The following is a 24017-nucleotide window of genomic DNA, read 5'->3' as shown; positions in this document are numbered from 1 at the left end:
GCCCAGTTGTACTTGCCATCTTTTCCGGGCGTGCTTGTGCTTCCCAGGTTATTCTGCCCCTCCTGGTCCATCCCTTCTCAGAAAGCAGGAGGTTGACTGCTGAGAGTGGGGAGAGGATGCAGGCTTCTCTTTCCTCTCTCTGTGCTAATTCGGCAGATCACATGACTGTGATGCTGGGAGGTACTCGGGGTGCATTGCTGGCGTACCCCTTCTCCCCGACAGTGACGATGGTGGCCGGGATCCTTGCAGGGAGTTGGGGGCCATGAGAACCCTTCCCCTCCTCCAGCTTGCTGCAGCCATCAGTGTTTACGAAGTTGGTATATACTAGGGTCAGCACACTCCAGCTTCAGTCTACCCTCTTCTCCACACTGAACTTTTTTTTTTTTTTTAAAGAGGAACTTTATTAATTAATTAATTAATTTATTTATTTTTGGCTGCGTTGGGTCTTCGTTTCTGTGCGAGGGCTTTCTCTAGTTGCGGCAAGCGTGGGCCACTCACTATCGCGGCCTCTTCCGTTGCGGAGCACAGGCTCCAGACGCGCAGGCTCAGTAATTGTGGCTCACGGGCTTAGTTGCTCCGCGGTATGTGGGATCTTCCCGGACCAGGGCTCGAACCCGTGTCCCCTGCATTGGCAGGCAGATTCTCAACCACTGCGCCACCAGGGAAGCCCCCTCCACACTGAACTTTTGAAGAAGAGATTGGGACTGTGAAGGTGCCCTGGTCGTGATCGAGGGCACAGTTGTACTCAGCAAAATGGAGTTCTGTGGTACCAGTGAGTGTTGTGAGCAGACAGCCTGGGAAAGAGACCACTAATAGCCTTTTTTTCCTCCCCAAGCTGTTCTATGACCAAGCTGTTCACTTCAGGACCGTTCACTTTGGGGTGGAACATACTCAGGCCATGCAGAGAAAGCACTCCTGCTACCTAATCTCCTTCATTTATTCGTTCGAAAAATAGTTACTGATTACCTGCACTGTGCCAGGCACTCTTCTGGATGCCAGGATACAGAAACGAACAAAGCAGACCCCACTCCTTGCCCTTATGGAGCCTGAAGTCTCCATAAAGAGAGAAAAAGAAATAATGAACTCCTGTCCCAAATAGGCTGAGGTTTCATGGCTTTTCCTTCCTGTACTTTGGCACAACCCATCCCCCAGCCCCCAAAAAGACCCTAACTCTTGGTTTGTCTCTGGATGACTTCACACATGTAAGCTCTTTTACCATAGAACTGCCTCTCCATAAAAAGTTACCATGGTAAAACGAACTAACAAACACAACGAACTGACCATCAGGAGATTGTAATTCTTAACTAGTTCTGCTGTTAGACTAGCTGTTTGACTGCGAGTCAGTCCTCCTAACACTCAGTTTTCCTACCATACAGAATTGTGATTGGACAGGAGAATGTTCAACAGCCCTCTTAACTTGAAAATGTTATGATCTCACCTAAGATATCATTTTCCCTACTTGGAACTGTTTCTTCCATACCAACACTTTAATTTTTTTCTTGGGTAGACAGTTTCCTCATTGAGTCACAGCGGTGCTGCTTACCACTGTTTTGTCAGGCCCTGCCATGTGCCTAGCACACAGTCAGAGTAGCTAATAGCTATTGTGGGATGCCTCTTTCCAGACACTATGTGAAGTCCTTTATGGAAATTATTTTATTTAATTCTCACAGCGATCCTTGTAGGTATTTTTGTTATATCCATGTCACACATAAGGAATTTAGGGCTTAGAGAATTTAAGTAACCTGCCAAGGTCACACAGTCAGTAGGAGATAGAGTCAGGGTTCAAACTCAGTTCTGTCTGACTCCAGAGCCTGGGCTTTTATCTATTAGGCCATTATGTAAGTGTGTTTAATAGGTACTTCTTGGATGGATGGATGAATTCAGGGTTGACATTTAGCCGCTATTCACTGATGTGGCCAGAGGGTTGGTTTCTGGCTGGAATCTGTTCTAACTGGTGGATCAGTTGTTGAATAGTTTGCATATCTCCCTTGGATGGATGGATGGGTGGATGGATGCCCACGTAGAGAATTATCAGACATAGAACTATAGCACATCACTGCCGGCCTTAGAACATAATCAGTTGTTAGGTTAGGGATTCAGGTCGTGGTGATGATTTTGCCTGAATGCTCCTGTCTGGCAGCCTGACTTCAGAGCCCTCCTTGGAATCTGCATCAGCCCTATTGTAACACCATTTGTTCCCACATCTGGAATGAATCCTCTGAAAGTGGAGGTTCCCAGGCTCTGGCTGTTTGTCCTCGGCTGGGACTTTCCACAGGAGGCTGAGCTGCCCGCCTCGCTGTCCTGTTCCAGCACTCGGCTGCCCATCGTGCTGTTTGAGAAACGTCTCCTGGAGCGCCTAGGATGGTTGAGGCCGTGTCGTATACTTGAGGATGCATCCCAGCTGGGTTTCCAAACCGAAAAGAAAATAAATATTCTAACAAGGGAATTGGGTTCTTGCTGTTTGAATCTGGGATTCCAGACAATTCCCAGTGGAATGCTCATGGAAAGTACGGGGAAGAATCCGAAAGCCAAGACAGCAGCAGGACATTTATGGTATTGCTGGGTTGAAAGCATTTTTAGCTGCTTGTTTTAAAGAGATACTCACCAGACTGGTATGCCTCCAAGTGGCTTCTTTTCGCCCTCTGTCCTCATTGATCTCCAGATAAACCCTTTCTCTCTTAACCCTTTCTTTTTCTGCTTTCATTCTTAAATCAATAGATAGCCTTTCCTGGTTAGGGCGGAAGGCAGGGATCATAATATTTAAGGTTCTTGTACTGCAGGTTTCTCACCATTTTGTTCTGCAAACACAGGGCAAGCTCAAGACACAGTGTGACAACTTAGGAAGCTGTTGAGAAGTAGAAAGTAATGGCTTTTCTACTTGCCTCTGATAAAAAAAACAAAAACAAAAGCGATAACTGGGGCAAGCACGAAGTGGTGATGCTAGAGGACTTGAAAGGGGCAGGCAGGGGCAGTCTGGGCCAAGGAGAGGAGGGGGAGCCGATGGGAGAAGGGCCAGCCCCGTACCATCCTGGTCTGGCCTCCTCCCTGCCCTCCGCACCCCCAGGAGTCCTGCGGCAGCTTCCTGGAACTTCCTTGTTGCACCAGGAGAGCAGACACAAGTTTGTTTATTGAGAAGATAGAAAGGTTTTTTTTTCCCCCTTCCTTCCATGTAGGGTACTAAATTTTGTTTTAAAAGCTTGAGGCTAGAAGAGCTGAAATGTGACAATTACAGCAGGTAGGTGAAAATGAAAAGTTCCATTCTTTTAATTTATTAATTAATTTATTTTTTGGCTGCGCGCGGCATGTGGGATCTTATTTCCCACCCCCCCCCCCCCCCACCAGTGATCGAACCAGCGCTGCCTGCTTTGGAAGCATGGAGTCCTAGCTACTGGACCGCCAGGGAAGTCCAGAAAAATTCCATTCTTTAAAGGGAACGTAAACCTTTCATGGTACCTTGAGAACATTTACAGGACCGTGGCGCCCCGAGAGTGCCTGGAGAAGATCACTCTTGATTCCCTGGGCGGTGAAGGGCCTCCCTGGGCCCTCCTAGTGTGAAGGAGAGACTCTCTCTTGTTTGTCTGCCCAGGGACCACTTTTTCTAAACTCATGGCTGGTGGGTGCCGAGGGGGCAGCAAAAGGTGCCTTATGAGCTGATGCCAGCCCTGTGAAATAGCCTCAAATCGCGCTGCCCCGGGCCGCCCACGTGACCACAATGCGTGTATTTCAGATGCATGGGGCAGAATTTAAATCGCTAAACGCCTCTTCCTTATTAAATTCCTTTTAACAGAATCATCTCGCATTTAGTCGACAAAATTGCTTCTAATCACAGGCTGACGTGATGCCGCCTGCCTAAAGCCTTTGCCGTTTGCAGTGCCAGTTTGCTCTTCTAAAATTCCTGTGAATTGGTATTTAAAAATCGGAACCCAGGACTCATTCATCACATTTAATAGGGTTACGGTTTATGACGTTGCGGGTTCATAAATAGCCATAATAGCTGCTCAGAGTTTTCTAGAGTCGGAACACCAGAAATAGTCCCTTGGCTCTCCTTCCTTTCCTTGTGAATCTTTCAGAATTCTTACATTACTGCTCCTGCGCGTGTGTTTAATAATTTAATTTAATGCCTTCCTTTGGAAACGTTACCTCGTGGCTCACCCCCTTGGGCAGTTTTGCAGTCTCAGCAGAGTGACCGAGTGTAAGACAGTCACGAGACAAGCAAAGCTCGGTTAGAGCCAGGAGAGTGAAAAGAGATGCAGTGCCTCTCTTTGCTATTGAGCGGAGCAGCCAACAATTTTATATACGTTCAAGTTCTTTCCGTTCCCAAAGAAGAGGCAAAAAAAATGGGAATTAAGTATAATCTTAGTTAGTATTCTATATTATTATAAGTAACAAAATGTGTTCATATATGTGGTTTCATTTAATCATGCAGCAGTCCTAGGTGTTACTAATCCTCTTTTATGGATGAGATGACCATGGCTCAGATAGTTGCACTGAATTGTTCACATTCACATGGCATGTGAAGAATCTAACGTGATTTCTATTGCAGAAGTCACCATTTAGCCTTCTTAGGAGAAAACATAATGGCGGAGTCTCCCGGACTTGAAAGCAGAGGCAGTGCTGACCGTTGGCGTCTGGGTAGCCGTGGATGCGGGGAGTGGGAGCAGCTAGGGCCCCAGGAATGCGCTTGACCGTTCGTTTGTGCTGAACCTCCCAACAGGCTGGCCTGTCTCCATGGATAATTATTTCAGTTTTGCTCACGCATTCCTCCTGCACCTCCCTCTTTACTCTAGTGAGCTGAGATTGAAAATCCAGTATCTCTCTGCCACCAGCAGGACAGCGCTGGCTACGAAGGGCCCACCCAAGTCCCCACATTCCCCGGCATTTCATCAGGAATGGCCTCTTGGGAACAGGGCCCACTGCTGTTTCGGAGTTTCTGGTTGAAAAAGCACAGCAATATAAAGGACTTGAGTTCCGACAGACCTGAGCGGGCTGGCATCCCAGGGCTTTCTCTCTGTATTAGAGAGATGAGTTCACCTCTCCAAGGCTCAGATTTCATAAAACACCTACTGATGATGGTTTCTTTTCTTTTCTTTTTTTTTTTTTTTACCTTTACCCATAAGTATGTCTGTGTATTTTTTCTAAGAACAAGGATATTCTCTTACATAATCACAATGATTATCAAAATACGGAAAATATTTTTGAAATCTAACATATTAATTTCAGATGCACAACATAACGATTCAGTATATGTATGTATTGTGAAATGAGCCTGGAGATCATCATAGTTAAGATCTATCATCACACATAGTTACACTTCTTGCTCTTGTGATAAGAACTTTTAAGATCTGCTCTCTTAGCAACTTTATTTTGGTCTGTTTTGAGTTTTTTTGTGGGTTTTTAAAAAAAATTTTTATTGAAATATAGTTGATGAGGGTTTCTTATAAGTATCAGAGCTAATTTGCATGTGGCATCTTGCACAGTGCCTGGCGAACAGTGGCCAGGAACTCATGAGGCTCTATTTCAGTTTCCACAACTGGTAAATCGTGTGTTGAGGAGGGGCGTCTTCCCTTTCAAGGGCCAAGAGAAGCATGGACGTGCTTGCTTGTTTCATTAAAGAAAGGGCCTGGAGTTCTGTCTGCACATATTGAGACTGATTTCCCTAGGTCACAATGAAGGAAGCTTTATTTTCTGACTCTGTGATTTCCGGGAGCTTGGCTCTGCTCTGGGGCACTCCATCCCAGGGCCTTTACCTCCCTCACCGTACCTGTACCTCTGTCTGGAACTACTTTCTTCCCTGGCCTTGCCCGAATCTGCCGTCTCCTTCTTCAACCTTCCCTGCCCACCTCCTCAGACCTGACAGATGCTCCCCCATCCTCAGCCATGATCAGGGCTCCCCAAACGGCCCCCACACAGCTGCCTGTGACATGCGGTGACATCACCAGCAGAGTTGAGGCAGGGACATGGGGAAGGAGACTTCCTTCTCAGTATCTTGACAGAGCAGTCGTGACTTCTAACACGATGGCCAGCCACCAGCATTTTCTCTTTTGTGCCCCTCAAGCCTTCCTTAGGGGTCCTTCACTTTTTACTTTCAAGTGCTCAAAGGCTTTCTGCTTTTCCAGCCACACAGGGCCCTGGGTAGCTGCTTCAAAGAGCTCGAAGAGAAAAAACAGGCCACAACAGAACAGCCAGGATGCTTTGGAAGGGAAATTTCCTTTTTGGGTTTGCTGTCTGCAAGAATTTCCGATGCAGGCAGACGTTAATTCCTAGCTGCATGCTTCCTGATAAGGAAGCAGCTTCAATAAATGCAGCTATTTATAGATGTCTTTTTTTTTTTTTTTTAAGAAAAAAAATATATAACCAGAGGTCAATCGACCTTTTCCTTCACTTCACATTTAGTGCCGTGTGCTCCGTGTACATTTAAGGCAGTTCCTCTGACAAAGTGGCTTCGGTCCTGCAGGGAGTTGGGGGGAAGACTCTCACTTTCCTTGGAATTCCGAAGTAGACATTTGGAAGTCACTGGCTATGGGTTGTTCCTACCTGGTGCTGTGGGATATTTACATGAGCCTGGAGATATCTGGCTCCATTCTACACCCAGTGTTGAAGTTTTATGACAGATGAAGCGAAAGATCCATTTAAGAAGAAAAGTCTATGGGAACCAGCTCATTCTATGAATAGACTTGAACAACAGGAAATAAGAAATGATATTTCCATCTCTTCCTTGTCCTCTCTCCTATCTCCCCTTGGATTTTCCCCACCATCAGTACCCCTGTGGTCTTTCTCTTGGCATATTAGGGTTCTGCAGACTGGGGACTCCCCGTCCATCAGTTAAGCGGCCAGCCTCACACGTATCTCTCTAACACTCGCTGGCTGGTGTGATAAAGATTCAGCACGATGTTGACTCGGAGCTGTGCTTCCCTAGGTTCCTCCCCACGACCTCCCCATTATCACAAAGCATATTGATTGGGCTGAGTCTATACAAATGTGAGCAAGTTTCCATCTTCAAATAACAGATAGTTTCTCCCATTTTGCTTCATGCCTGAGTTCACAGTAGCTCAGACTCCTGGAGTTTCTGACAGGCATGACTTTGCCTGCTTCATCTTTATGCGTTTCCAGAGGTCAGTGTTACCAAGGACCTTCGGGTGTTGCTGATTTCACTGTTGCCATCAGAAGATTCTGATTCAGTCGCCTGAACCATCTATGTGTGTTTTGGGGTAGGGTGACTGTTTTTCCTGGTCTCTTCAGAAGCGAGGTGGGGCAGGATTTGAGAGACTTAAATGGTCCCTGTCTCTGACCACATGCTGACTGTAGATTCCTAAGAATAATTAGTCACCCCGCCCTGATATTTACTGCCTCCATCTTTGGTAGGTGGACCAAACCCCATTCTTCTGAAATTATTCTCTATTTCTGTTTCCTCTAGATCTTGGATAGAAAGAGCCTCAAATGGGGTGCTAAGATTTCAGTAATAGAAATGCAGACTGCAGATGTAGACCCTAGATAAAGAGCTCTGTGTGTGGGGTGGGTGCAGATAGGATACCTGGGAGGAAAATTCTCATCCGTGCAGGGCTGTGCAGGGAACACGTTGTTTCACCAATTTGGCTAGGGCTGAATTCTCTGTTCTGGGCTGGGGGCTTTCACTAAAGTGGTTCGCTTTAAAGAGGGGGGGGGGGAATGTTTGCAAGGAGAGAGGTAACAATCACTTTTTTTTAAAAAAGGTACCTAGGTGAGTGTTGAGAGGTCTATCTTAAGAAATATTACAGGGCTATTGGGCATTTATGTAGCTCCACTTTAGAAGTAACAGTGAGTGTTAGGGTTTAATTATCCATTTGTTTTCCAAGAGTGGCTTACCTTTGCAAATCAGTTTCCTTTTTTTGTCATTATACCCCGCCTTCCAGTTTACAGAAGCTTTGCTTCTCCTAAGAGCCATCCTGAGGTCCATTGTATGTAAGGTACCACTCTAGAGAATCTCTGTTGCAATAGGGTGTGGAATAAGAAATCATTGTCATCACCGATTATTGAGCACTTTCTTGATGCCATATATGTATATGTATGTATTATGCTGAATGATCACTAACGCTACACGGTAGATATTCTATCTTGTTTATATCTGAGGCTCCGAGTGGTAAATCACATGCCACAGGTCATACAGAGAGCAAGCGGAGGAGCCGCAATTTGAATCCAGATCTAATTCCAAAACCCAGACTTGTATGCACTCCACCATGTTGCTTCTTTAAAAGTATTAGGAACTGTTGAAAGCCATGTCCCTCTAGCTGTTGGTTAGAAGGAGAAAATCCAAGCTAATTATCCAAAGCTAAATTATCTTTTGAACTTAGAGGAAGATACATTTTCAAATTCAATCCTCTTTGGAGACTGATGTCTGCAACTTATTTTCACGTATCTATAAATGCTGGTGTGTTAGAAACAAAATCAAATGAAGTGAAAAGAGGTGCCCGTTGTCCACGATTTTCCATCTTTTTAAAGAGATAATCTACCTCCCAGGTTATTATTAAACAGTAGGAAAGGTGATGTGTTCGGATGATGGTTGTATTATTGGGTTCACAAATTAAACCGTTTCACTGCCTAATGCTTTTTGTTCATCTGACACGCTTCTTCGGAAAAATTGTCGGATGTGTTGCTGCCTTGGTTTACCCACCTGACCCGTGTCCTGGGAAACTCTACTGCAGGGTCATAGAGCAGGGGACGCTCTTGTCTGGGGTCATTCCTCGGAGAGTTGGCCCAGCGTGGTCCGTGGTGGGTGGGGTAGTCTCAGACACCTCGTTCTTCCTCCCAGGGTTGTGGTTTCCTCGCCTGTGAAGCGAAGTGGCCTGAGTGTGTAAAATCACCGGCTCTTTCCCGCTCAGACATTTTCGTGTTCTCTAATTCCAGAAGAGAAATACAAGGCACAGCAGCAGTGCAGCATTATCTGTAAATGCTGAGGATGGTGATCATTCACTTGATTTCGAGCACTCAGCATCACATTTTAGTGCAGATCGTGGTATTTTAATGACGCAGGCAATCGTCCCCGACTTTAGCTGTGATTGTTTTGTGAGGATGCCCTCCTGCAAGGAAATACAGCAATTCAACCCCCCGCCGCCGCCGCCGCCGTTGGGTGCTTCCCTACGCTGCCCGTGATGGAGATCGGTTAATGCTTTTGTGGGCTGGGAACCCGAGCCAGCTCCTCCGCCTGGCAGGTCTCCTGAAGGCTGCCTCAGCCGCTCGCATCTTCCCCTGGGTCCCAGGACCTCACAGCAGAACCGCAGGCCTGCTCCCCCGTTCTCCAAGCCCCCCTTCTGGCCTGAGAATCGTCTGTGAGTTGGGCTCTTTGCCTAGTGCATTATGCACAGGTGTGACTTCTGGTAACTACCTCCATGACCCCAACTGCATGATTTGTGGGAATTCCCTCGGCAGCTGGGGGCTTGTCTGCCTTTCCTGTAACCTGGAAAAAACGACAGTCTGCATTTTGCTCCCTCTGTAGGTGGTGTCCACTGGGTTTCGGGCTGTACAGAGCCAACTGATCTGCACAGATGGGCCACACGCCCCTCATTCCGCCAGCCCCATCGCACATGCACAATTAATACTGCATTAATTAATGACGGGGGGAAGAAAGCCCAGTTGGCAAGGGAATGAAGGCTTTCAGCTTCTAAAGTGAAAGCTTTGATGCTGCGCTTTAAAGTACATTTCCATCCGCACAGCCAGCAGAGAGAATCCGTGACACTTATACCGTCCCCTGGGCATGAAAGCTCACACCCAAGGAATGATTTCTGAATAGAGGGCCTGAGCTAGTTACTCGAATCATCCACTTATTGCCAAAAGCTGCGAAAAGGGGGTGTAGGATTAGGGAGAAAAGAATCGCCCAAAGCAGCAGTGATTTGTGAACCAAGCTGATGAGGGGTTTTATTTTACCTCCTTAAGTAGCTCTTGGGTCACCAATATCAGGAGCTCTTTGCAGGGAAACAAATATGAGCCAGTGATTTGGTGCCAACCCTCTTGGGGAAATGAAATGACTCTTTCTCCTCAGGAGCCTGAATTCAGGAAGCAGCCCTATGGCCAGGCAGGTTCACAAACCTGTTATTCTGATGTGTTGGAGGGTTTCTCTGTCTTGGGCATATTTTCCTATTAGATGTCAACAAAGCGGGGGAGAAACTTCTTCCCTTTCTTTTTCACTCTGATTCCTTCCACACCGCTGTTCTCACAGCACTGTACTCTCACACTTACTCTTTTCACTTCTCCTGCCATGTGGCGGTGAAGCCACTTCACAAAATCCCCACCCTGGACAGACGGTTCGTGTTCCCCTATTTGCAATTCCGTCAAGCGTGGTGTGGGCTTCTTGCTGGTCTTACAGTCTGGCTGTGATTCAACTCTTCATCCAGATATTTGGGGTTTTACTTAGAGGCCTTTTAGGAACACAAAAGTAGAAATTCCCTGAGAGAGATAGTCCCCACTTGAGAGTCATGGGTTATAAACGCCCTTTTAAACTCTCCTGTAGTTCTCTGATCATGCTGAGAGGTACTTCAGAGACCCAGAGAAATCTATACAGAGGGAAAATGTGTTTGGGCCTTACAAAAGAAGAAGTTTTTTCTTTTGATTCCTGGGCAAAGAAAAATTCTACTTCAGATAAATCCAAATGAGTGTGCATGTATGTTTGGGTGTGTGGAGGGTGGGGAATTTGGTTGGGACTGTCTCAGAGCTATTACTCCAGACATCTGCTTCATGGAGCTTCTGTGATGACTCCTGCCACCCAGAGTGATGCAGGGAACGAAGATGAAGAAGTACAACCGGGTATCGTAGGGTTGGCATTGTACACTCAGCTTTGTAACCGTCTCTCGTCTGGTGCTTCTTTGTTTGCTGAAGGAGTATTGAGATTCAGAAAGCGGCTAGCTTCTCCACTTGTATTGTCCAGACATTGCTACTCTGGGTCCAGGACAGAGGGCTTATCGTTGTCCGTGAACAGGGCCCATGTTACGCTTCAGCAGAGTGTGTGTTCACTCAGCTGCAGTGATACAAGAGCGCCCCGCGCTTGAATATTTCCCATGGTGAACTACCGTGGTACCTGAAATTCTCCTCAGGTACATTCCATTTGGATCAGGCATTGTTTCCACCTAGCTCCACTTTTAAAAGGAAAATAGTCATGATAGCAGAGGATACCTTGGATAGAGATAATAAACACCTTATGTCCCTGAATGTCTTAATGAAAATTAGTTTATCAAATCGAATCTTTTGAAACAGAAGATCCGTGGTCAGCATGGAAGGTCAAGGGAGGGGGCTGAGTTGGAAATAAACTCCATGATTTTGCTGGGGGCTGGCTTCCCCTTGGAGGAGACAGACATAAGATTAGATGGAAAATCCAGACCCCTTGATGTAGACAAAACATTGTGAACCTGGACCTGTGAGACCAAGATGAATAATCTGATACTTACTCTGCCTGGCTGTTGGTCTCAAGACGTTGCCAGAATCCTTATTGGCCAAACAATGTTGGACCTCTCTAGCTCACTGTCAACGTGAGAATGTATAAGCCATCTGCATTTTCTTGAGAGGAGTAGTGAACTTGGGGGTGTAAATCTGAACCCTTAAGCTTTTCAACCATTCTTACCAAAATGTCTCTACCTTGGGGATGACTAATTGTTTGCTTGCACAGGTAGAAGGGAGCTGTTAATCCAAGTGTCAAGTTGAAGTGGCCAGGAACATCTTGGCTTGTGTGGAAATTGAAGGGGCTGGCTGGGGTGGGTGGCTTGTATGAGGAGCTGGGTTTGTGGTCTTGGGAGAAAGATTCCTCAGAGCTCTCTGTATGGAGCAATAACTTCCATTTATTCGGTGCTTATGGTAGGGACTTTTCACACGGATTATATCATTTAATCCTCACAACAGAGCTATGAACTGAGTTTTATTATCCTCACTTTACTGATGAAAGGTCAGGTTTAAAGAGTTTAAGGAACTTGGCCAAAGTCCCAGAGCTAGTAGGTGGCCGAGCAGGTCAGACCCTCCACTCTACACCTTTCTTCCCAGGCTGAGCCGAAGACCTAGTCCCTAGACCATTCTCTTTAAGAACCTGAAAAATAGTGTTGGATCCCCCTCTGCGATCCAACTGTGGTTAAAACCTCATAAATTTTAGAAAAACAGAATAATTCACTAAACTAAAATCATAAATCCACTCCACAAAAAAGCATCCACCACAACCCCAAACCTCAGTGTTAATATATTCAGATTTCAGTGGGCTCTAGGAGTCTTGCTAGTCCCTTAAATATCTCTCTGCTTCCTGGTAAATAATATCCCTACTGAGTTCTGGCACACGAAGAGTGTAATGAGATCAGACCCTATCGCTCTGCCATTCAAGTTCAGTCTTAAGTACAGGGTGAAAATCCAGGGCTGCCTTAGTTCCTCATCTGTCTGTGTCTCTCTTTGTCTCATCGCTTGTGATACAGTTTGTGAAGTTCAGTGTCACTCCTTCGTTTTGTGCTTTAGGTTTCTGCGTCGTTTCCTTTTCACAACTTTTTTTTTTTTAATGAAGTGATTTGAAATGGATAATTAAAAACTTAACTGTGAGTCTGGCAGTTTTCTGCTAATGCCTCTGTACTAATAAGAAGCTTCATAAAATATTATATATTATTCTTCACTTCAGCACAGCTGCTCTGTGCTCTCACCCACTTAGTCATTCACAGTATGTCTGAGAGATTAATTTTTATAAGGCTGTGGTTTGGGATATTTTCTCCCTGTCCATGTTTTACTTCAAATCCTCACCAGGAAAGCTTGTGTAGAAAAAACCCACCACCCTTGATAAAAGGTCATTTGGCCATATAAGTGCTTTAGGAACTAAAACTGGCTGTTTTATTTTTGTGCACCCTCTTCGTTTGAAATTCTGCAGTCTTTCTACCAGAAATCTTAAGTGTGTGTGGGCTTGAGGACAAGAATGGGTGCTTTGTGTTGAAGTGCCCGTGTGTGATGTAGGTATGTCTTCGGAGATGCCTGTTTCTTTTTCTTCTTCTTTTTTTTTTTTGGAGTCTGCGCCTTTTGGAAGAAGCGGATTAATACACACAATTACCTCAAATTCTACTTTAAATAATCCTGTGCAAACAGTGCAAGCTCTGTTCCCTCTTCAGATTAGCCCCCTAACACTAATTTTAAAATTTTAAATCAAAGTTATGCATGTATAGAGTTTAAAAAGTTAAATAATTCTGCAAAATTTAACAGTTAAAAATAATCAGGGATGCCTATTTCTTGATGAAAGTGACAGGTACGGATTCCCTCTTGGAGAGTTAAAGCTCTGGGTGTGACTTGGAGAATTAAAGCTCAGGATGGTGGGAGCTGGCGGGCACAAGGGCTCAGGAGAATGAAGGAGAGGGAGGAAGAGGGGGGCCAGGGACCATTTCAATGGGGTCCCCATCCCCTGGGGGGAGAGAGCCACACTGTTTATCCCAGCCTCCCAGTCGGAGCCAGCAAGCCAGGGGTGTTTTCAGGACTCAGCTGCCAAAGTTTCTTGAAACAGCTCTGCTCAAAGGCATATGCTGGGCTCACTTCTGAGGGAAATTTCCTTTTTGGGGAAGTTGAAGCAAAGGAATTTCCTGTGTGGGCAGACAGAGCTTCCTGACTTGAAGGCTTCTTGGAAGGGAAACAGTTTCATAATGAAATGACAAATTAAAGACATACCAGCCGGGTTCACTTCAAAACAGCTATTGAGAGTGCAGGCAAAGCCCTATTATACTCCCTCACAGAACAAAAATAAATCCCATCCTGACAGGTTTCTGAATGCTGGATTATATCCTTCCCCCCACACCTTCCCTCGCAGCCCTCCGCACCCCCTTCCTCCCACCCCTGCCATTAGAAGCCACCATCTCTATCTTTATCAGCTCTCGAAGCAGCCGGCAGGGAGGCTGGGAGCATCTCTCTCTCGCTGCCTTTCTTTGTGGCTTCACCCAATCCTGACCTACACGGAGGCCTTATAGGTTCTGTGAGAGCCCCATGCTGCCAAGACCCACAGAAATGACCTCTTTCTTTCCCCCTTTGACACAAAGCAATGATTGAAGATGTTTTCAGCAATGGGGTTAAAAAAAAAAAAATGCAGCCATTTCCTCAGGCTGGCCTTTAAAATCTTGTAGGCAGTAAATGTAAGTGCTCTTCTGGTCTTGGGAGCTGGGTTTGAAGTCTGGTTTATCGAAGAAAATGAGGGTCTGCGCTGGGCGGATGATGTCCTTATACCTGAACTTATAATTTTATGTAGTTTAGTCAGCCTGAAGTTTTCTAACTTGACATGAAGACGCCTTATGAATTAAATTCCTTGTTTATGGAGCAGACCAGGAGAGGGAACGATGGAAGTGTTATTTGGGGTCAGTGTTAATTAGGCTTAAACTAATGAAGTAGAAGAGGCACAGGCTTTGGAATCAGATGTCTCAATTCAAGCGCCAGCTCTAACAATATAAAACTAGCAGTGTCACCTTGGGCGAGTCACTTAACTTCTTGGTCTCGGTTTCCTTATCTCTAAAATGGGTACAGCAACACCTGTTTCACACTGTCGTGAGGAAATTAGATTATGATTTCAAAAACACTTCATGCACTCCTCTAAAGCCTTGGCCAAATAGCACTGTTTCTGTAGTCACTATTGGGATCTTTGGGGATTGAAATACCATATTAGGTTGAAACAGCAGAATTGTAGAATTTGTAGGTCAGTTTGGCAGATGTTTATTAGAGATTTTATATGTGTGCGGCATGCTTGGGTTCTGCGGGGGAACATAACAAAGTGTGAAGTTTAGAAGGGGTCACGTGGTGTGGCAGAAAGAATCTTGGACTTGGGGTCAGGAGGGCAGGGTTCAATCCTGGCTGTCATTCAAGAGCTCTGTAGATCAGGGCGAGCTATTTAACCTTTCTGAGCCTCAGTTGTTCATCTGTAAAATTGGGGAAAGTCCAACTCTTTGACTAGAATAAGTTCTGTTCAACTCTGACATTGTGTAATCAGTTTTAAGAGGTCCCTGCCTTTTGCTTACAGGATTTATTCTGAAGAGTGAGGAAGAAATATTCCCTGTATAACAGCTTATCTGATGAAGAAACTTGCATCAGAAAGCTAGATACTTTTAATTAGTATATCTGACGTAAACAGGAAAATAATTGAGGCTTGCCAGATATGTCAGCAATAGCAATTTGTTTTGGGGTGTTTCTGAGTGAATGCTGACTTGAAGATTACTAGGGTCGTGGGTTGAACGTGGCAGTTCCCTTAAGAGAACTTGTCCCAGGATTTTGGTTTACCTTCTTCCAGCTGCTCCAGGGAATACTCAGTTTGTTTCCAAGTGGTTGTTTATTTCAGCCGTTCCCATCGCGGGTATCCTTGTCCAAATAGGCTTCCAAGATAGAGGGCACGATGCTGACTGGTCCTGCCAGTTAGGTTTTATTACGTGCTGATATGTAATTTTAGGACTGCCACATTATTCTTCGCCTCATCTCCCGTTTGTATGAGTGAAGGACTATTACTAATTTTGCCTCAAAACAGTCTTGTCAGCACCCATTTTTGATTTGACGAAACCAAAGAGCTAGAAAAATTAGATACCGTTTAGAAGATCACAGATGCAAAATGGTGACAAGTCTAGCCTTGAGTCAAAACAGCCGATGCTTTGTTTTCTTTTGTTTTTGATGTGGACCATTTTCAAAGTCTTTATTGAATTTATTGCAATATTGCTTCTGTTTTATGTTTTGGTTTTTTGGCTGCAAGCCATGTGGGATCTTAGCTCCCCGACCCGTACCCCCTGCATTGGAAGGTGAAGTCTTAACCACTGGACTGCCAGGGAAGTTCCCAAACAAAACAGCTGATGTTTTTGGGGTGTGTACTGTGCGTTACTGGTGCTTTAATAAATCGTCTCATTCATGTTTTTCTCCCGACGAGTCTGAGAGGTAGGTGATACTATCTTCACTTCACACATACAGAAACTAGGGCTTTGAAACGTTAAGTAATTGGCTCCAGGACACAGAACTGGTCAGTGGTAGAGTCAGAATTTGAGCGCAGGTCTGTCTGCTTCCAAACCTGTGTTCTTCCGTGCATCTCGTCTGTGTTGTCCATTGTTATGAACTTGATCTCAGTGCGTAGAAGTGGAGTTAAACCTATACCGCGTCCCTGAAAAGAAACAAAACTAACCTCATAGTCGTCATGCTCTTGTAATGGCAGAAAAGCCTGCAGCTTTCCAGTGTGGAAAATCATATATCTGGGCATAAACTGAGCAAATATAGCCCTGCCCTTTGCCTCTGGAAGAGAACCTGTTTGGGTTCATCCTGGGGCCAAATTGGCCTAGAACCTCACTGGCCAGCTCTGGCCACACCTTGCAAAATAGGACAGAAGTCTGCTGGCCGTGTTTCAGGTGGGTAAGAACAGTGCCCAGTGCCAGACTGCATCCTTTCCTTGTGAAATTTCTTGGAAATATTGTTTGTGGCTATCTGGGCTTGGTCGGAAGAAAATTCAAATCTGGTTCTATTCGAGAAGCATTGATTTGAAGGGACACTATGCTCAGGGCTAGGAATACAAAGATGAGCAAAGGTAGGAAATCAGTCTCAGAAAGAAAAAACCTGGATAATCATTCAACGAAACCAGTAATTACTGAGCTCCTACTGTGCCAGTAAATGGTAATTATAAGAGAGAAATAAATATCTAAAAAACTTCCATCCAAGGACATGTTTTAAGTCTCTACAGAAAGAACATTTTTTGTCTTGATTCTGCTTGATTTTTTAAAATTTCCTTGTACAAGTAAGCTTTCAGTGTGTGCCCTATTGTTTAAAGCCCAACGTTGTTTTATTATTTTTTACTTGTTTGACTATCATGAAAATAGCTCTGGAATTTCTCCTCCTCATTCCCATTCTTAATCTCACTTTTCTTCCCCGAAGAATATAGACTTTCAAAATTATTTTTCAATAAAGGCCACAATATTTTTAAAAATTCATTTATATATATATATATATATTTTAAACATCTTTATTGGTAAAAATTCATTTATATTTAAAACACAGATAACATCCTGGAGAAAATCTGAGAGAAACATACGATTTTGATGGTGTCTAATTATAAAAGACTCAGAGTACATTGGCAAATGTAGCAAAATACTAAGTAGGTGTTGTTTGGAGTTCACAGTAAGGGGAGAAACGGTGTCACTTCTGCAGAGAAATGCAGTCTCTCACATTAATCTTTCGTTGGGCTCTTTCAAAAAAAATTCCTTTTCTTCATTACACTGTATTCCCCATTTGGGCTTAAGGTGGAAGAAAAGAAAGTACTGTTGAAATGCTGTGACCGAATCTACACTATGCTGCTTTGCTCCTCTGGTGAGGAAGTTGGGAGACGTGGAAGAGACTGATTGATTGATTATTTATTGTGTTGATTATTTATTTTGTTTGGACATGAGAAGCAGGGAGGCGGCACAGGTTTCGAGTAAGAGCTGGTGTGCACTCTCCTGCATCCCAGTCCCTTGGATGGGATGATTCCTTGGATGTTTTTCTTACCTGGCAGCATTGCAAGGGGGGAATCCACTGGGCTTCAGATCCCTTAGTGGACCGCCAGGCCTTGGATGTTGGGAGTTGACAGCGTCTAACCACGTGCTTAACAGTTTCACTGACCATCAAGTCCCCAAGGGACCGAGGCGGTGGCCCGGGTTCAACGTTAGTTGTGCAGAGCAAGGAAGCTTCACCTCCTTTGTTCACCTCACACTGTTTGGAGCTGGAGTTGCCTCTGCCCATCATAAGTGAAACCAGAGAACTTCATGTCTGCATGTGGTCCAGGCCCAGCTTGAAGCCTGAGCTTCTGAACATGAGTCTGGCAGTCCCAGCCTCCCTTTCCCTTCTGTAACTCCTGGGAATCCTAACAGGGAGGTCGTATCTATCCACTGTCAACCTGATGCACCACAGCCCCTGCTCCCTCTGCCTGCCCGCCAATAACCTTAAGATTTAGGGGAAATTAAAATAGACCTTCTTCTGGAAAGGTACCGAGGTCTCAGGCACAAATGTAGCTTTTTTTTTTTTTTTTTCCGCTTTTTTCTACACTAGAGAAAGCAAGCCTTTTTGACTTTTGTGAATAAAGAATAAGCAATGGCTCTGTTCCACCCTCCTCGTTGGTCCAGGCCACTTGCACAAGACTCAGAGCGATTCTGACAGGCTTTAACTGATGACAGACATCAAGTCTATTTGTCTTTGCGTTAGAGACTGATGGTGACAGCATTGCCGTCAACCTGCACCATCTAGGAAAGAACTCCAGTTTCTGAAAAGGTAGGGATTAACTCCCAGTAATGCTTTAACAGTTCACAGCTCACAGTAATGAGTAGATACTGTATAAACAGTGCATTGCTGATGATCAATGAGTGTTAGGTGGGAATTCCAATGGTGTCCTGCCCTGACATTTTACTTCTGGTTCCTTGTCAAGTACTGTAATAACTGAGTTCATAACTGCAACCTAGGGAGCAGTTGCTATGTGTGAACTTTGTTGTGTTAAAGTCTTGAGACATCCTTGCCTTACTTCTTGTCCCTGAGTATTTATACTTTTAATGACATTTAAAAGTCAATCTCCAAAAGTTTAGAGCTAAATCCTAGCAGAGATGAACTTTAAACTGGGGAAAGTTGGGGGTAGAATAATCCTTCTGGGAGTCAGAATGAGACACTTGTGTGTCTGGACAGTGGCAGGTTTGTTTGTTACCAGGGTGATCTCCATGGTAACAGATCAACATGGCGTCAGTGACAGCTCTACACTCAGAGCTTAAAGTTCCCATGAGAAAGTGGATCCTCACAGGAAATAGAGGGGAAGAAATCAAGAAATATGGATGTACGATCCCCTTCCTTACAGAGCTCTGATCATGCAGTTTCAATTCAAATAACCAGTGACATGTCCTATTTAACCACTTGGGTTCCTCTGAGTAAACCAAGACTCTTCATAGAATGCATGGTGTTCTCCTGAATTTCAACTAAACTTACACGAGGTTTAAACAGGCTTTCACAGCAAAGAACTATGTTGCAGTGGAATGAGAGTATGACCTAGAGTCAGGAAGCCTGGCCTCCGGACCCAGCTCTTACTTTACCTGCAGGTCCTTACTTTCTAGATTCTTGAGTTCCCACCAGTTGTAATAGTCAATCATCCAACTATACTGAAAGCCCCTAGTATGATACATTGACAGTCAAAAAAGATAGCCGATTAGTGTAATACAGTGTGTCATCCCCATCACCGTCAAAGCTGTGATGATGTTGGGATGATATGCATGGAAACTTTCAAACACCTGAAAGGTGGAAGGGGGGATTCATCTCTATTAAACATTCATCTCTGAAATGAACAACCAAAATCTGGAGGCTGGGCAGCCAACAGAAGAGTTTGTTTTTCTGGAGCCTTGGTTACAAAAGGTTTTTAGTTTGAAGAAAGAATCGGCAATCAGTCACTTCTCTTAAACCACAAGAGAACGCTTGTGAATTTGGAAGAACAATTATATAATTCAATAATTTCTTCCCTGTGGAATCTTATGACTCAGTGATCAAAGGTGTCAGAGCAGTGAAGATAGTTCTCTATGATCAGGTCTGTGCCCATCGCTGGGCTTGGGCCTACTCTGAAGTGAGATCCTTTGTGGCCAAGACCACAGAGCAGTTGGGTGATGGGTGATTTGGGGGGATGGTTTCTGTCATACACATTTAAAGGGGACCAATTTTTCCCCCAAAGGGAAATTTCTAAGAAATTTATTCCTAGGGCTATGGGGGAATTAAACCCACTGTGAGTCAAGGAAGCAAGTGCATATTTCCTTTATAAGGCAACTAATGAACTTGATATTAACCAAAGCAAGCCAGCAGCTCCCTTCTACCACCAAGTCAGAATAGTTCTTTACCACACTTTGCAAGGTTAAAAAGAACAACTAATAATGGTAGTGCTCGGTTTAAACTTGTCTTGTGATTCTCTCTGGTCTATCTTTTTTTTTTTTTTTTTTTTTTTTTTTTTTTTTTAAAGGAAATCTTTTTATTTTTATTTTTTTTTTAATTTTATAGCTACTTTATTTATTTATTTATTTATTTTTGGCTGTGTTGGGTCTTCAGTTCGTGCGAGGGCTTTCTCTGGCTACGGCAAGTGGGGGCCACTCTTCATCGCGGTGCGGGGACCGCTCTTCATCGCGGTGCGCGGACCTCTCATTATCGCGGCCCCTCCCGTTGTGGGGCACAGGCTCCAGACGCGCAGGCTCAGTAGCTGTGGCTCACGGGCCCAGCTGCTCCGTGGCATGTGGGATCTTCCCAGACCAGGGCTCGAACCCGTGTCCCCTGCATTAGCAGGCAGATTCTCAACCACTGCGCCACCAGGGAAGCCCCCTCTGGTCTATCTTTAACCAAAAAAAAATCTAAAATTTTTATTTTGGATTCATCATGTTGGAAGAACTGTAGATGGTCCACATTGTAATGCTACTTCCAAGACTGGTTTTAGGAACTGCCATGATCAGGATTTAAGTATAAAAAAATCTTGATCTTACCATTTTCCTTGTCACTTCTTTGTCTTAAGTTTACTTCGTTGACATAAAAACAATTTTTATTTAGTTCAGCAAGAGCTAAAACAGCCATATATATATATACATATATATGTGTGTGTGTGTATATATGTATATGCATGCATGTATATATGTCTATATATATGTATATTAGTAAAGATCTTTTTGCCTGAGAATCAACTGTGCTGAGTCTGATCTGTTGAAAATGGAAAAAAAATTTTTACACATATATACATTTTTTAAAATATTTTTTCCATTATGGTTTATCCCAGGAGATTGGATATCATTCCTTGCGCCGTACAGTAGGACCTTGTTGTTTATCCATTCTAAACATAATAGTGTGCACCTACCAACCCCGAATTCCCAGTCCATCCCTCTCCATCCACCCCACCTTGGCAACCACAGGTCTGTTCTCTATGTCCATGAGTCTGTTTCTGTTTCATAGGTAGGTTCATTTGTGTCATATTTTAGATCCACATATAAGTGACATCAGATGGTATTTGTCTTTCTCTTTCTGACTTACTTCACTTAGTATGATAATCTCTAGTTGCATCCATATTGCTGCAAATGGCATTATTTTGTTCTTTTTTATGGCTGAGTAGTATTTGAAAATGGAAAAATTCTTGAAGTGATATCAGAATGAACAGGATGGAGAGTTAGAATTTTAGAGCACAGTTTCTTTATTATACAATTCCTATTCTAGAACATTAGCTGTCCCTGTTCAAATGTAAATCTGCATTATTTTATTGATATGTTAGTTCATATTTTTGATTCTGCTTAGAGATAATTGAGAGTCATGACCCCTTTTGAAGGAGACTTTCTATATGGATCCATCCCGCTAAGCCTATACTCAAAGCACCTTTCCATAAGCTCTGGCTACTAGGGCTTTCAGAAGAAAAGGATCTAATAGAAAAAGAATGGCAGTTGAGGAAAACAGAGCATGTATTTATAAGGAGAGCATACTTCGTTCCCTCAAAAGAACAAATAAACAAACCCCAGAATCTCAAGCCCAGGTGTGGGAAGGAAATCCTATCAGGCAAGGTTTCTCTGGAGCACCCTCCCCCGTGGCTTACGGTGCAAACACCCCTGTTTCTGGGGGTGCGGTAGGATGTATTTGACCTGAAAGCTGGGAAAGGGAGCGGCCTGCTGCTGTGTTGACATGTGTCCTCCTTCGTCTTCTGGTGCTGCCACCGAGAACGAGAGAGAAAGTGAAGAAAGCAGGTTTGGACGGCTGCCGTCACGGGAAGGAGGGCAGGTCTGGAGCCCTGACAGCAGAGGGGAAGGGCTTTGGGAACAGGACCCAACTGCATGGCCGATGGAAGAAGAATGGGAAGGAAAAGGAGAGGTGTTTTGGTTGGTTGTTTTGGTTTTGCTTTTGATGAAAGAGGGAGAGTTAAATAAGGAAGGAGGGTGAGTTGGAAAGTTCTGGGCAGGTTCGTGTCCAGGGTTGAGTGATGTTCTTCCTAGTCAGCAAACTACCTTGTTTCGTCTGGGCCTGAAGTAGAGCCCACCACCTGGGAAACTGCATGGAGATCTTGCCTTTTAACCACCCAAGAGAGTTTACAATCAGAACACGGGGGCTCGTGCAGATGGAACTCCGAAAGTCAAGGGCTGGATTTGGGTGAAGAGATTACGGACCTGCTGAGGCCCTGTGCTGTCACCTCTCAGGCCTGGTCGCCTCTGCTCCCTGTTCTGAGCTACACACGCGGGGCCTCCTTGCTCCCCGGCCCGTCGCACTGGCTGTTCCTCTGGCTCCAATGCCAAACAGCTGATTCCTCTCTCTTTAGCCTTCCCTCGGTGTCACCTCTTCAGGAGGTGACAGCACAGGGCCTCGGCAGGTCCCCCTCTTCTGAGGCTGTATCATCAGAGTGTCCTGCACACCTGTCCTAGCACTTCGGAGATAGGAAATCACAGGGTCGGTCTGCATCTCAGGATGGGCGTCCCAGAACTTTATTGGTACTTGGAGCGTGTCCCCTCCCCACCCCACGACAAATAAATGAATGTAAATAAATGGGGTTCAGATGTCCATTTATCTCACAAAAGCCCATATAACTCCAGCCGATCTGAAATATTGTACTGGTAAGACCTGTTTCAACTAACCACCTTTTCTAGCATAATTTACCTGGCGAAATACATGCCCAGATGCCAACCACAGTACAGTGAAGATCACACCATAACCACCACCCTGCCCCTCGAAGGAACTTGGGGGGGGGGGAATGAACAACTGGTAACGTGTTAAGTAGCCTCTGACTGAGGGAAGGTGCTGCTTTAGACAGCCCCTGGGAATTCTGGACTATGCATTAGAGGACAGAGGCCCCACGGGACAGGCTAGGGACTTAGTTCTCCCTCTTCCTACGTGTAGGTCTCTACTGAGTTTCTCTGATTAGCAACTCCATGTATAAGGACATGATCTCTGCAGATTTGGGCATGGTTAGGTGCCTTCACTGTGTGCTGTGTCCCTAATTCTCTACCCGTGTATGGTCGTGTCACCTTGCACCTGAGGGTCATTTGTTTCCTCGAGTCAAAACTGTGGTTTTAGAGCTCAGCTGTTACTGATTGAGAGTCAAGGAAGATGCTGGGATCTGGAAGGGTAAGGCCGATGTTCCCGGGACTATGAACCTTGGAAGGTGGTGACAGAAACGATGGCAGAGGCAGGGAGACTGGCAGTGTGCGACGTTCTCCCTCGCGCCAGTTCTAATCCCCCCGCAACGTGATTGTAGAAGAAAGCTTAGCCATTCACAGCAAACGTTTACCAGACGTTTTTTTGCGGCAGGCCCCATGGTGAGGGCTGAGGTTATCCTGTGAATAAAATATAGACACCCCTCTCTTTATTACTTGTTAAAACATCTTCCCGAAAGTTTGTGTTCACAAATATTAACTGAGCACCTCACGTGCCAGGCAGACGTTAGGCACCGCGGAAACCGTGGTGAACCGGATTTCCCTGTTCATTCGTGGAATTTACAGCCCAAGAGGGGAGACACCCACCCACCAGATGCGAACGGAAGACACCCTCACCGCCCTGGTTATGAGTCCTCTTCAGGTCACTCCCCGTGTTGATTCTGTCTGCATTTATAAACATTCCTGTTGGGGCACCTGAGGCACCTGATAAACCACCACACAAGCGTCACATCCAAGAAATGGTCAGTGAGCCGCTAGTGGAGCAGCTCCGTGCCCCAGCGTTGTGGTCGTGTCGTGTCCACGTCGATGTGTCATCGACTGCTTGATTGTACTGATCTGTTTCTGTTTCTTGTAGTTCTTCGGGTCTGTCCCAAGCTACCATGATCTGTTTTCGACCGAAGTTTTCTGGAGTGTGGGGAGCTGTTTAATCCACTTTCTGCCCCATCTGCTGCAGCGCAGGGCACCACGCCTGCTGACTGTGTTTTTTTTTTTTTTTTTTTTTTTTAGAAAGGAAAGAGGAGGGAGGGACTTGGTTCCCTTAGACTTTAGGATGCCATATATGATACTATAATAGGGAAGAACCCTTTTTTTTTAAAATTTTTATTTATTTATTTATTTTTGGCTGTGTTGGGTCTTCGTTTCTGTGCGAGGGCTTTCTCCAGTTGCAGC

At 44.9% G+C, this 24017-nt stretch overlaps 1 protein-coding gene across 4 annotated transcripts in view; it reads left to right on the top strand.

The window, feature by feature from the left end:
- ETV6 (ETS variant transcription factor 6) overlaps positions 1–24017 on the top strand; it is a 240232-nt gene that overhangs the window by 101705 nt on the left and 114510 nt on the right. The gene's annotated exons all lie outside the window — the stretch shown is intronic.

This window comes from Balaenoptera acutorostrata, chromosome 11 (genome assembly GCF_949987535.1).
Source record: "Balaenoptera acutorostrata chromosome 11, mBalAcu1.1, whole genome shotgun sequence".
Classification (NCBI taxonomy): Eukaryota; Metazoa; Chordata; class Mammalia; order Artiodactyla; family Balaenopteridae; genus Balaenoptera; species Balaenoptera acutorostrata.
The sequence above is the reverse complement of the archived record's forward strand: the minus strand, read 5'-3'. Positions and strand labels throughout refer to the sequence as shown.